Consider the following 16,020-nt stretch of genomic DNA (forward strand, 5'->3'; position numbering starts at 1 on the left):
TGGCTTCTCTCACTTCTACTGACTCCCAGAGGGGTCAACTTGCTCACATTTGACAAACAGAGCCACCCTGAAACTGCTATTCTAATCATCGCGTGGCTGGGAAAGTTAGGATTGATAATAATAGAGCAGAAGTCTGCAAAGGAGGGCCTGCAAGTGAAATCCAGCCAGCTTCCTGTTTTGTTTGTTTGATTTTATTATTATACTTTAAGCTCTGGGGTACATGTGCAGAACATGCAGTTTTGTTACACGGGTATACACGTGCCATGGTGGTTTGCTGCACCCATCAACCCGTCACCTACATTAGGTATCTCTCCTAATGTTATCCCTCCCCTAGTTCCCCAATGCCCAAGAGACCCTGGTGTGTGATGTTCCCCTCCCTGTGTCCATGTATTCTCATTGTTCAGTTCCCACTTATGAGTGAGAACATACAGTGTTTGGTTTTCTGTTCTTGTGTTAGTTTCCTGAAAATGATGGTTTCCAACTTCATCCATGTCTCTGCAAAGGACATAAACTCATCCTTTTTTATGACTGCATAGTATTCCATAGTGTATATGTGCTACATTTTCTTTATCCAGTCTATCATTGGTGGACATTTGGGTTGGTTCCAAGTCTTTGCTATTGTGAACAGCACTGCAATAAACATATGGGTGCATGTGTCTTTATTGCAGCATGATTTATAATTCTTTGGGTTTATACCCAGTAATGGGATTGCTGGGTCAAATGGTATTTCTACTTCTGGATCCTTGAGGAATCGCCACACTGTCTTCCACAATGGTTGAACTAATTTACACTCCCACCAACAGTAGAAAAGCATTCCTATTTCTCCACATCCTCTCCAGCACCTATTGTTTCTTGACTTTTTAATGATCACTGGCATGAGATGGTATCTCATTGTGGTTTTGATTTGCACTTTGCTAATAACGAGTGATGATTGGTATTTTTTCATACATTTGTCAGCTGCATAAATGTCTTCTTTTGAGTAGTGTCTGTTCATATCCTTTGCCCACTTTTTGATGGGGTTGTTTGTTTTTTTTCTTGTAAATTTGTTTAAGTTCTTTGTAGATTCTGGATATTAGCCCTTTGTCAGATGGGTAGATTGCAAAACTTTTCTCCCATTCTGTAGGTTGCCTGTTTACTCTGATGGTAGTTTCTTTTGCTGTGCAGAAGCTCTTTGGTTTAATTAGATCCCATTTTTCTTTTTGGGCTCTGTTGCCATTGCTTTTGGTTTTTTAGTGATGAAGTCCTTGTCCATGCCTATGTCATGAATGGAATTGCCTAGGTTTTCTTCTATGGTTTTTACGGTTTTAAGTCTTAATTTCAGTCTTTAATCCATCTTGAATTAATTTTTGTATAATGTGTAAGGAAGGGATCCAGTTTCAACTTTCTACATATGATTAGCCAGTTTTCCCAGCACCGTTAATTAAATAGGGAATTTTTTCTCCATTTCTTGTTTTCGTCAGATTTGTCAAAGATCAGATAGTTGTAGACGTGTGGTGTTATTTCTGAGGCCTCTGCTCTGTTGCATTGGTCTATGTATCTGTTTTGGTACCAGTACAATGCTATTTTGGTTACTGTAGCCTTGTAGTATAGTTTGAAGTCAGGTAGCATGATGCCTCCAGCTTTGTTCTTTTTGCTTAGGATTCTCTTGGCTGTGTGGGCTCTTTTTTGGTTCCATATGAACTTTAAAGTAGTTTTTTCCAATTCTGTGAAGAAAGTCAGTGGTAGCTTAATGGGGATGGCATTGAATCTATAACTTACCTTGGTCAGTATGGCCATTTTCACAATATTGATTCTTCCTATCCATGAGCATGGAATGTTCTTCCATTTGTTTATGTCCTCTTATTTCCTTGAGCAGTGGTTTGTAGTTCTCTTTGAAGAGGTCCTTCACACCCCTTTTAAGTTGGATTCCTAGGTATTTTATTCTCTTTGCAGCAATTGTGAATGGGAGTTCACTCATGATCTGGTTCTCTGTTTGTCTGTTTTGGTGTATAAGAATGTTTGTTGGTGTATAAGAATGTTTGTGATTTTTGCATATTGATTTTGTATCCTGAGACTTTGCTGAAGTTGGTTATCAGCTTGAGGAGATTTTGGGCTGAGATGATGGGGTTTTCTAAATATACAATCATGTCATCCACAAACAGGGACAATTTGACTTCCTTTTTTCCTAACCGAACACTCTTTATTTCTTTCTCTTGCCCAATTGCCCTGGCCAGAACTTCCAACACTATGTTGAATTGAAGTGGTGAGAGAGGGCATCCTTCTCTTGTGCTGGTTTTCAAAGAAAATAGCTCTTATTCATAAATAACTCTTATTATTTTGAGATATGTTCCATTAGTACCTGGTTTATTGAGAGTTTCTACATGAAGGGGTGCTGAATTTTGTCAAAGCCCTTTCCTGCATCTATTGAGATAATCACATGGTTTTTTTACATTTGTTCTCTTTATTGATCCCTTTACCATTATGCCATGTCCTTTTTTGTCTCTTTTGACCTTTGTTGGTTTAAAGTCTGTTTTATCAGAGATTAGGATTGCAACTCCTACCTTATTTTTTATTTTTTATTTTATTTATTTATTTATTTATTTTTGCTTTCTATTTGCTTGGTAAATATTCCTCCATCCCTTTATTTTGAGTCTATGTATTACATTTATTGATTTGTGTATGTTGAACCAGACTTGCATCCCAGGGATGAAGCCGACTTGATCGTGGTGGATAAGTTTTTGATGTGCTGCTGGATTTGGTTTGCTAGTATTTTATAAAGGATTTTTGCATCAGTGCTCAAAAGGGGTATTGGTGTGAAATTTTCTTTTTTTGTTGTGTCTCTGCCAGGTTTTGGTATCAGGCTGATGCTGGCTTCATAAAATGAGTTAGGGAGGATTCCCTCTTTTCTGTTGTTTGAAATAGTTTCAGAAGGAATGGTACCAGCTCCTCTTTGTGCCTCTGGTAGAATTCACCTGTGAATCCTTCTGGTCCTGGACTTTTTTTGGTTGTTAGGCTATTAATTACTGCCTCAAATTCAGAACTTGTTACTGGTCTATTCAGGAATTCATCTTCTTCCTGGTTTAGACTTGGGAGGGTATATGTGTCCAGGAATTTATCCATTTCTTCTGAATTTTCTAATTTATTTGCGTAGAGGTGTTTATAGCACTCTCCGATGGTGGTTTGTATTTCTATCAGATCAGTGGTGATATCCCCTTTATCATTTTTTATTGTGTCTATTTGATTCTTCTCTCTTTTTTTCTTTATTAGTCTGGCTAGTGGTCTACCTATTTTGTTGATCTTTAAAAAAAGAAAAAAAACAGCTCCTGGATTCACTGATTTTTTTGAAGGGTTTTTCATGTCTCTGTCTCTTTCATTTCTGCTCTGATCTTAGATATATCTTGTCTTCTGCTAGCCTTTGAATTAGCTTGCTCTTGCTTCTCTAGTTCTTTTAATTTTGATGTTAGGGTGTCAATTTTAGATCTTTCCTGCTTTCTCTTGTGGGTATTTAGCGCTACAAATTTCCCTCTACACACTGCTTTAACTGTGTCCCAGAGATTCTGGTACACTGTTTCTTTGTTCTCATTGGTTTCAAGGAACATCTTTATTTCTGCCTTCATTTCGTTATTTACCCAGTAGTCATTCAGGAGCAGGTTGTTCAGTTTCCATGTAGTTGTGCAGTTTTGAGTGAGTTTCTTAATCCTGAGTTCTAATTTGATTGCACTGTGATCTAAGAGACTATTTGTTATGATTTTTATTATTTTGCCTTTGCTGAGGAGTGTTTTACTTCCAATTATGAGGTAACTTTTAGAAGTGTGATGAGATGCTAAGAAAAAATGTATATTCTGTTGATTTGGGGTGGAGAGTTCTGTAGATTTCTATCAGGTCCACTTGGTCCAGAGCTGAGTTCAAGTCCTGAATATCCTTGTGAGTTTTCTGTCTTGTTGATCTGTCTAATATTGACAGTGCATTGCTAAAGTCTCCCACTATTATTGTATGGGAGTCTAAGTCTCTTTGTAGGTCTCTAAGAACTTACTTTATGAATCTAGGTGCTCCTGTATTGGGTGCATATATATTTAGGATAGTTAGCTCTTCTTGTTGCATTGATCCTTTTATCATTTTCCCATGTCCTTCTTTGTCTCTTTTGATCTTTGTTGGTTTAAAGTCTGTTTTATCAGAGATTAGGATTGCAACTCTGTTTTTTTTTTTCTTTCTATTTGCTTGGTATATATTCCTCCATCCCTTTATTTTGAGCCTATGTGTGTCTTTGCACATGAGATGGATCTCCTTAATACAGCACACTGATGGGTCTTGACTCTTTAGCCAATTTGCCAGTCTGTCTTTTAATTGGGGCATTGCGACCATTTACATTTAACGTTAATATTGTCATGTGTGAATTTGATCCTGTCATTGTGATGCTAGCTGGTTATTTTGCCTGTTAGTTGATGCAGTTTTTCATAGTGTAGATGGTCTTTACAATTTGGTTTGTTTTTCTCTTAATAAACAGCTGAGGTGGCTTACAGTCTACCCATAAAATGAGTATACTGACTTAATATCTTAGAGAACAGGTAAATATTCTTCAATCTTTTCTGAGCATATGTACCCTAATTCTACATTCTACAAGGAACACCACTCATTTTAATAATAGTTTTTTAAAATAATAAATCTCAATTTATTTGAAGCAATTCAGTTTCAAAATGTGAAGTTACAGCAGTCACACACACTAAAAAAACAAGGAAAAGAAACAATAGAAGAATAATCAACAGTAGTGCATTTTTGTTTTATTTTATTTATTTATTTATTTAGAAATGGAGTCTCACACTGTTGACTGCCTAGAGTGCAATGGCGTGACCTCGACTCACTGAAATATCTGCCTTCTGGGTTCAAGAGATTCTCCTACCTTGGCCTCCCGAGTAGCTGGAATTACAGGCACCCGCCACCATGCCCAGCTAATTTTTTGTATTTTTAGCAGAGATGAAGTTTCACTATGTTGGCCAGGCTGGTCTCGAACTCCTGACCTCAAGTGATCCGCCCGTTTTCGCCTCCCAAAGTGCTGGGATTACAGGCATGAGCCACAGCACTCGGCCTTCTTCGTTTTTAATACTGTCATTCTTTAGTCAAAACACAGTTGCAATAAAGCATTAATCTCAAAGTTTTTAAGGAGACATTCTTGAGAAATTTAACAGACTATATACATACTGCCACACAAAGAACATTAAAATAGGACCAAAAACTTCTACAAAATATAAAATGCATTCTTACTTATTTTCATGAAAATACCACCTACAAAGCTAAATAAATCTTAAAAGTTATCTGGAGACTCTCAGTGTTGTTTTCAAACCAAACAACTCTAATTTTAATTGCATAACAAGATCATTGATAAGAAAGTTTATATATATATATATATAAAATAAACATATATATATAAACATATATATATCAGATTTCATTTTAAAAGTATTTTATAATCTGGCATAGTATGCAATGAGAATTCTCAGGGACTAGAACAGGGCATTTCGATTGTTAAAATTAGAAGAAAAATGTTAGTCTTTTGGAGATTCCAATACCCCCACTAAACTTGTCCCAAGTGTTTTATTTCAGTCAGTTGTGAAACTTTTTTAGTTTCTCCACAAATAACTTCATAATTTTTACTTTAAAATGCCAAGTCATACATTTTAAACTGAAAAAGCAGCAGCAGCAGTACTATACTCAGTAATTTAAATATGTCCCAGTATAGAAGTATAACTTTAATTAATTTGCTGACACTAACTTTAAAAAAAACTTATAAATATTCAAAAAGAGGGAAAGAATTTTAGACAGCCGAGATTATAAAAGCAATTGCTTTAAACATGGAACCTCCATGATAAAAAGGGAGATGTGCTTCTCTACTCATTATATTTTGTTTGGTAGTCACATTACAAACACACACATTCACACTTATCCCAAATATTTTTCTAATTTTAATTGAGATCCATCCACTTGAAAACAAATCCTAGTTTAATTTAATTTTTCTGTTTTTTATTATTTCTTTTTTAATTTTTTAAAAAACTTTTAGGGATGGCATTACATGTGCAGGTTTCTTATATAGGTAAAATTGTGTTATGGGGTTTGTTGTACAGATTATTTCATCATCCAGGTACTACACCTAATATCCAAGAGTTACTTTTTTTTGCTGCTCTCCCTCCTTTCACCCTTCATCCTCAAATAAGCTCCAATGTCTGATGTTTCTTTCTTTGTGTTCATGAGTTCTCATCATTTAGCTCCCAGTAACAAGCAAGATCATGTGATATTTGGTTTTCTTTTTCTGCACTAGTTTGCTAAAAATAATAGCCTCTAGCTTCATCCATGTTCCTGCAAAACACGTGATCTTATTCTTTTTTATGGATGCATAGTATTCCATGGTGTATATGTGCCACATTTTCTTTGTTCATTCTGTCATTGATGGGCATTTAGGTTGATTCCATGTCTTTGTTATTGTGAATAGTACTGCAATGGACATTCATGTGTATGTGTCTTTATGGTAGGGTGATTTATATTTTCTGGGTATATACGCAGTAATGGGACTGCTGTGTTGAATGGTAGCTCTGTTTTTAGCTCTTTGAGGAATCACCATACTGCTTTTCACAATGTTTGAACTAATTTACATTCCCACCAACAGCGTATAAGAGTTCCCTTTTCTCCACAACCTTGCCAGCATCTATTATTTTTTGACTTTTTAATAATAGCCATTCTGACTGGTGTGACATGCTATCTCATTTTGGTTTTGATTTGCATTTCTCTAATGATCAGTGTTATTGAGCTTTTTTTCATATGCCTGTTGGCCACAAGTATGTCTTCTTTTGAAAAGTATCTATTCATGTTTTTTGCCGATTTTTTAATGGAGTTGTTTGATTTTCTTTTGTAAATTTGTTTAAGTTTTTTATAGATGTTGGATGTTAGACCTTTGCCTGTTGCATAGTTTGCAAATATTTTCCCCCATTCTGTAGATTGTCTGTTTATTCTGTTGATTGATAGTTTCTTTTGCTGTGCAGAGACTTTTAAGTTTAATTAGATCATGTTTGTCAATTTTTGCATTTTTTTGACGCTTTCATCATTAAATCATTGCCTATTGCTATGTCCAAGATGGTATTGCCTAGGTTGTTGTCCAGTTTTTTTTTTTTTTTTTTTTTTTGTTTTTTTTTTTTTTACTGTTTTGGGGATTTACATTTAAGTCTTCAATCCATCTTGAGTTGATCTTTGTATATGGTATAAGGGATTCAGTTTCAATCTTCTGTATATGGCTATCCAGTTATCTCAGCACCATTTATTGAATAAGAAGTCTTTTCTCCATTGCTTGTTTTTGTCAGCTTTGTCAAAGATCAGGTGGCCATTGGTGTGTTGCCTTATTTGTGGGCTCTGTATTCTCTTTCATTGGTCTATATGTCTGTTTTTGTACCAGTACGTTGCTGTATTGGTTACTGTAGCCATGTAGTATAGTTTGAAGTCAGATAAGGTGATGCCTCCAGTTTTATTCTTTTCACTTAAGATTGTGTTGACTATTCAAGCTCTTTTATGATTCCATATAAATTTTAAAATATTTTTTTCTAGTTCTGTGCACAAAGAATGTCATTGGTCATTGGATAGAAAAAGTCTTGAATCTGTAAGTTGCTTTGGGCAGTAGGGCCATTTTAATGATATTGATTCTTCCTATTCCTGAACATGGGATGTTTTCTCATTGGTTTGTGTCTTCTCTAATTTCTTTGAGCAGTGTCTTATAATTCTCATTGTAGAGATCTTTTACCTCTCTGGTTTGTTGTATTCTGTATTTGCAGAGTGGTCTCAAAATTATTTGAGAAACCAAATTAAAAATTTGACTTCAGTGTCATGCAGACAACATAATTGTGTACGTAGAAAATTCAAAAGCATCTAATACACACACATACACACATATTAAAACCAATACTTGAACTTAATGAGGTTGCAAAATACAAGTCCAAAATAAAAATAATCATTCATATGTTAAGTATATGTAAAATTATAAAATGCAATGTAAAATAGTTAAAACAGAATTAAAAACAAACACAAAGTCTTTAGGGATATATTAAATGAAAAGTGTGAGAAGTGTAAAATGAAAACTACTAAACATTCCTGAAAGCAATTAAAAATATCTAAATAAATGGAGATCTATTATGTAATCTTGGATTTAAAAATTTAATGTAGTGCTTGCTTTGGCAGCACATATACTAAAAATTTAATGTGAAGAGTCAGTGCTCTTCATGTTGAGTTATAGGTTCACTACAATTCCAATCAATAATGATATCCTATTTCCCATATAAATAAGGTTAATTTAAAATTATTATTATGAAATGCAAAGAGCCAAGAGTAACTGAAAAAATCTTGGAAAAAAAACAAAATTGGATGATTATGCGGGATTATTGTAAGGGTATTTTTATGGAGAAATTAATACAGTATCCATGTAAGGATAGACAAATCAATTAATGGACATAGTAGAAAGGTAAAAAGTAAACATATGATTGAGTTTCTACAAACATGCCAAAACTATTCACTGGGTTATAACGGTCTTTTCAAGAAACACTGCTAAAACATTTAAATACCTATGTGGAAAGAAGGAAAAAAACCAAACAAACAAACAAAAAAAAAAAACAAAAAAAAAACTTCAACTTCTATCTCACATCAAACATAAACATTTATTCAAGTTGGACACTAGACCTAAAATTATGAGTTAATATAAAAAGTTTCTCATGGGAGTTGTGTGAGAATATCCTCATGGCCTTGATATGGGCAAAAATTTCTTTTACAAGACATACATTAAAAAAGTAGTCATATTAAATAAAACCTTCTGCTCATCAAAAACCACATTCAGAAATTGATTTATACATATAAATATACATAAGGAATATTTATATTTGACAAATAAAATGTGTCTAGGTTACACAATGAACTCCCATAACAAAATAATATGAGGAAAAACCAAATAGTCAAAAGTCATAAAATTAAAAATAGGGCCAGGCGTGGTGGATCATGCCTGTAATCTCAGTACTTTGGGAGGCTAAGGCAGGTGGATCACCTGAGGTCAGGAGTTCGAGACCAGCCTGGCCAACAATGCAAAACCCTGTCCCTACTAAAAATACAAAAATTAGCTGGGTGTGGTGGTTCAGCCCTGTAGTCCCAGCTACTCGGGAAGCTGAGGCAGGTGAATCGCTTGACCTGGGAGGCAGAGGTTATGGGTGAGCCGAGATCACACCACTGCACTGCAGCCTGGGTGATAGAGTAAGACTCTGTCTCAACAAAAAAGAACAAAAGACTCATATAAATACTTTAGAAATGAAAATACAGTACTGACTAATAAATTCATGCAAAAGGTACTCGAAAGAAGTCATGGCAAAATATGAACTCAAATCACAATTAGATACCACTTCACATTCACAGAAAAGTTGATATTATAAAACTTACAATGTTGACAAAAAGACATATGTTGGCAAAGATGTGGAGCAGGTGGAAATCTTATATATTTCAGTGGCAGTGTAAAATTTCACAGCCACATTGGACAACTCTATTTTAATCCACTTTTTAAAAAATCAACATCTACTAACCAACAAGACCATTCCCAGTCATTTTTCCAAGTGAAATTAAAATGTATATATACAGAAAGACCTTCACAAGATTTGTGTAATAATTTTGTTGATAATAGTCACATAACTTAAAGCAATCTAATGTCTATTATTAGCAGAATGGATAAACAAGTGGGGTATATTCATATAATTTAATAATATATTAATTAATAATTATTTATTAGAAAAAGATTACTTTTACTCTCAACAACACAAATGAATCTCAAAACATGTTGAGTAAAATAAGGCAGACAATAAAAATGTGCATTCAATATGATTTACTTCTATGAAATTCACAGTTGAGCAAATTTTATCATGGTGGAAATTCAGCAAGTTGTATTTGGGGTCAAAGAGGGAAGATAGATTGGAAACAGGAGCAAAGACATTTTCTTAGATGATGGAAATGTTTTATACCTGGATTAGACTGTCGATTAGATAGGAGAATATGCTTGTCAAAATTTATTAAACTGTAAAATTAACTTTATTGAAGATATTCATCAACCAATAAGAAATACAAATTAGTGAAATTATGATTCTATATAGTAATTAAATGGAATATTAAAAGGAAAATTTTGAAATAAAAAGACTAAAATATTTGCCTTGTTTCCTAAAAATGTTGAAGATTATTCAAACATTTGAATAGAAGTTTATGTGGTAAAAATTTGAGAATAATTTTTGAGGTTTGAAAGAGTTGATTCTTTTTCACCTACCGATCATACCATGGATCTAATTAAATAATAAATGCACGTATCTAGGAAATAGATCAAAATAGTTCTTTTGTTACGTGTGAAGTTAGACTGCTAGGAGAATATAAATTAGGTTAGGGACAATAATGGGCTTTTGAATGTTTAACCCTAAATAAAATGTGTGTGCTTACTTAGTAACTGTCACCACTAGTCAGCCACATACCCCACTCCAAGGGCAGGGCCTTTTCCCCTAAAGTGACTGTATAGCCAACAGAAGATGAATAAGGAGTATGTCTTCAGAGAGAAAGATTTTTGAGAGCGATAACAGAAAGAAGAGATGAAGGAAGGAGAGAAGGAAGGCAGGGATGGTGGCAGGGAAAGAAAGAAAATGAGAAAGGAGAAGCAGAGACAAAGATAAATAAAATTAAGTATGACTCTAACTGGAAAGAGCTACTTAGATATGAAAGCGGCATATTATTAATCTTGCAATCTGCGAATCACAGTAAATTTGGAATCTATCTTATGTCTGTTTTAATCTACCCCAAGTACCTCATTTTTCTTAATCTTTTCAATAATCGTATGTTTAATATCAACTATAAACAAACAGCATAACTTACTATATAACTTCTGCTCAAAAATAAATTTATATTATTTTAGGCAGTTGTTCTGATTACTAGTATTTATCTTATAATTTATGCTATGAAGTAATTTAACAGAAGGTCTGTGTCTTTCATTTATTCTTATTTTGTATTAGTGCCAATTAGTATTTTCTACTAACTTGAACTAATGTTAAGGAATACAGTATGGGGAGTATAGTGAGGAAATCTACTTAACTGTTAAAGAATAAACTTCAGTCCTTTTGTTCTAGGTATCTTTTCATTTGAGAAACAGCTATTTTCAGAAGCTTGATAAAATATCTACCATTTAACATTGAACACATGAGTGCTCTCTACTTTGTAATTTGCATTTTTAATAATGTCTAGTAATTATTTTCTGTTAAAAATTTACTTATTAAATTAACAAAGATTTATTAAGCACCTGACATGACCCCGAAATTGTTCTAATTGTTTAGGACAAAGCAGAGATGAAACAAAGTCCTTATGCTCATAATGCTTGTTTTTCAACAGGAAAGACTAAAAATAACTAAAAAAGGAAACACAAACATTGTGTAATGTTAGATTCTGGTAAGTGATATGATGAAAAATAGAGTTGGGTAAGAGGCTATCCAATGGGGAGTAATCTGAAGAGTTAGTTAGGCATGGCTGACCACCTCGAAGGGAAGAAAGGAGAAAAAGGGGCCATGACCCACTTAACCACACGATTTACCAGAACTATCAAAATTTGTGGTCCACAGAAATCTAGATTTTTGAATGTGCTTCTTTTGCCAGACAACTTCTGCAAAATACATTGAATTTGAATGACTTTAGGCTGGGTATACATTTACAGTTTGCTACAGGCACTACAACTCTATTCCCAGCTTTCCAAAGCTTCTGGGAGATTATATATTTACTTTGTCACCCATACGCGCTTACTGTTTACATTGAGATATTAGGCAAATAACTACTATTTAAATAAATAAGGCTTGACTTGTTGATATTAAATGAAATATTACAAGTATGGGAAGAAAAAACTATTAATGAAATTCTGATTTAAAAGGACTTTTGAAGGTTTTATTTCCTGTCCGCATTATTATATTATCAATTTCACATGTCCTATATTGTCAGCTAAATGTTCTTTCTCTCATTCATTTCTCTATATTTATTTTTATTGGCCCCTAGTAATAGAAAGTCATTTCTATTCTAGAAGATGGCCTTGCCCCATATCTAAATAATAGGTGCTATGCAACCAACTGAGACGGACCTTGACAGTCGTAATCTGGAAGCTCCACAATGGTCTTGGATTGATAGTGGCTGGTAAATGAGGGCTGCAATCCACCTTGATAACATCATTGAAAGTGATACTTATTATATGAAGAAAGTTTCAGAATCTGAGTTATATCTAGAAATGATTCTTAAAAAGTCATATATTGAGGCCTCAGCACTTCAGTACTTTGTGGTTTCATTCTCTTGTACCCAGTGATGTGTTAGTGAAATAGACTCTGAGGCTTTTGAACAGTGTCTGTGTCTTAGGTAACTTTTTTCATCTCTGACTGTCACTATGTTTCATTTAAACCGTGGATCTGAGTATTGTGTTGATTCCTCTGTAAGTTGTAGGAAAGTCTTTAGGTTAAAAAAAAAAAAAAAAAAAAAAAGAGTCTTGTGAATCAATGCCTATTCAAACTGCATTTTTGTGCCCCAGAACTTTAACATCAGCTTTCATATCTGTGACCATTTTTATGCAGTCTTTCATATTATTTAACTCCCTTTTCATCTAATATGAAAAATATTCACAATTACTTACCATAGCAACCACTGTAGAAATAGATTCAACTGCCAAGACTAGCATAAAGTTCACAGTTGATATAACCATCCAAACAGTTTGAAACATGACTCTGTGTAATTATTTTAAGGCTTTTGTATCTTGATGAGAACAGTGAATACATGAGGAATGAGATTTGCTTTTAATAAGCCCACATGAATATCATCATCATCAACAACAACAATAACTCCAAAAGCTATCTTGAGTGCTTCCCATAGGACCCAATTCTACACTTCATGAAATATTATATTCCATAGTAAATATGAAATATTAATTTCATAATGATGTAAAATGCTACAGATACTTATTTTATACATACGTACACATGCACAATTAGATGGTGAACTGCAGCACGTGAAGGAGAAAAAATATGCAATCTGAATACACAAGCCTATCATCCAAATCAGTACAGGTTAAGTCCTCTTAATCTTACATTTTTCGGACCAGAAATGTTTCTGCTTTTGGATGATTTTGGGATATTTACGTTTACATAATGAGATATCTTGGGAATGGGACGCAAGTCTAAACACAAAATTTGTTTACATTTTTTATATACATTATACATATAGCCTGAAGTAGTTGATATTTGGGTTTTTTTAATCTACCCATCACATCATAGACCCAATTAAATAATAAATGCATATATTTTATATAATTTTATCTATAAATATCAATGCATATATTTTATAAAATATTTTAAATAATTTTTAACTCATTGGATGGAAAGAAATAAAATAAAAATAAAAATAAAATATTTTTTGCATAAAATGAAGTTTGTGTGCATTGAATTATTAGAAAGCAAAAGTGTCACTATGTCAACTATCCTTGTGGACAATCTGCAGTTGTTTGGCATCACCATTATTCCTGACTGTGAATTTATATACTACCAATTAGCAATAATTTTCTTAAACTCATTCATACATATATACTTAACAATGAAAAAAGATGATGTATTAATGCAGTGAAAACATGGATAATTTAGCACACAATAAAATCACCAGAATAGCTGTATCAGCTTTAAACAACAGCGACAAACAAACAATGGTAGCTTTCAGTCTCCAGCTGCAACACTGTTATTTGATTAAAGGGTTACCATATACTGTTTTGTTTTTGTTTGTGTGTGTGTGTTTTCTGGTGAGAAGCAACATCAGGAGTAGTTGAGGGACCAAGAAGTGAAATCTCTAGGGCTGAGGAGGCATTTCTCTGGGTGACTTTTTAAAATGCTTCCTCCAGAGTCATCTGCCTCATTAACAGCAGTTTCTGTCTTAGAAGTCTCTCTTTGATTTTATAAATTGCTGTATGCCTTTTTCTATTATGACCAAATGCTGCTTTAGTCCAGCAATAAGCCCATTACACATTTTCACCATGTAGTCCATAGGCAGTTTTTATCTTCATCGTCACTCTCATCATGGTCACTTTGATTCAGAGCCATTTTGGCTATTTCACCATTGGTCAATAAATGAACAACCGAAACTTCATTATCAACGTTAAAAAGTTCTTCAGTATACACTTCTTCCAGCTTACTGACAGATTATGAAGGTATACATTCATGTATGAAAAAAGGTCAGACCTTATTTTTTTTTTCTCACTTGACTCACCAGAATCCTTCAAATCACCACCTTGTTCATCATCATCACTGGACATAGACATAGGCCGGAGGTTGTGATAGGCATGTATAAATGTATCTTTAGTCAACTGTGTTCCGAGTGTTGACAAGAGTATCCTTCATGCTGAACTCCTTTTGAAAATCTTCCACACTCTTGCTTCTGTTCACTGCTGGAAGCATGTTCTATTTCTCTTCATGGATCTAAGGATACTCTGGTCACATGTTTGAATTACCGAAGTCACATTGTCTGGGGAAGTACTAGCATAAACATTATTTTTGATGAAAATTTCACTGGAAGATGAACAAAACAGTTGTCAGGGAATAGCAAAATCTCTCATTTCTCAGCCAGTTCAGCTTCCCTACTATGAGAACAAGTCACTGGTACAAAATATTTGTGAAACCAGTTAGAAAAGATGTTCCTGGCAATTCATACCTTTTTGCTGGTATCATAATGGACTGGTAAGAAATTCATTAGTCGAAAACAGAAAGATTACAAGATTTCATCTATCACAGAAAGTTTACACATATGCAAGCCACCTGCAATAGTACATCCTAACACAGTTATTCTGTCCTTGGAATCCTTGATTCTTACAGGGGCTGTCTCATCAGTTGTAGTCAGCGTCTTTCTGGGCAATAATGCCAAAACAGTAATGTTTCATCAGCCTTACAGACTTTTTCTGGTGTCAGACTTTCATCAGTAATGAGTTTGGGAAATTTATCAAGGGATTTCTACACTGCTTTGTGATCAGCAGATGCTTTACCACCACAAATTTTTAAAATAATCAATGTCATGTCTTTCCTAAATTTTTGCAACAAGCCTGCTGAATATTCAGTTCCCTTCAATTTTCAGTTCATTGTGATAGATCTTTGCTTGTTTCCTGGTGAGTCCACCATTAAGTGTCATGTGTTCATTGCAATGCTGACAAATCTACTCATTCAATACACAATCAAAATCTTCATTTCTAGCTTTATGCAGAAGTGAATACTATTCACTATTTTCTGTTTATCACTTTCAGCATAGAACTTTAGCAGTTTATCCTTCTGATTCTTTTTTTTTTTTTTTTTTTTTTTTTTTTTTTTTTTTTTGAGACGGAGTCTCACGCTGTTGCCCAGGCTGGAGTGTAGTGGCGCGATCTCGGCTCACTGCAAGCTCCGCCTCCTGGGTTCCCGCCATTCTCCTGCCTCAGCCTCCTGAGTAGCTGGGACTACAGGCGCCCGCCACCGCGCCCGGCTAATTTTTTGTATTTTTAGTAGAGACGGGGTTTCACTGTGGTCTCGATCTCCTGACCTTGTGATCCGCCCGCCTCGGCCTCCCAAAGTGCTGGGATTACAGGCTTGAGCCACCGCGCCCGGCCATCCTTCTGATTCTTTATTTCATATATATGATGGCCATTCCAACCATATACTCTTCTGTAAGATGTTTCACACCTATACTGCTATTCAGTTTCTCTAACAGCTTGATTTTCTGTGCTATAAATAAACAAAAATACCTCCTCTTTTTCTTATCGTTGTTACCTGTTTGAGCATCTGAAGACTGTTTTGGACATTGTGAACAATATCTTTACAGCACAGACAGAAAATAAGCAAAAACAAAGAAAACAATAAAAACAGTGAGAAATGCACATAGGTGTTAGCTCCATGTGGGACATTGTGGGGAACCTGCGTTTGGTGCATCTGGACTGCACATGTGTCATTTCATTATGCTTTGTGGGTGGCTTGTGTA

Source organism: Macaca mulatta, chromosome 6, assembly GCF_049350105.2.
Source record: "Macaca mulatta isolate MMU2019108-1 chromosome 6, T2T-MMU8v2.0, whole genome shotgun sequence".
NCBI lineage: Eukaryota > Metazoa > Chordata > Mammalia > Primates > Cercopithecidae > Macaca > Macaca mulatta.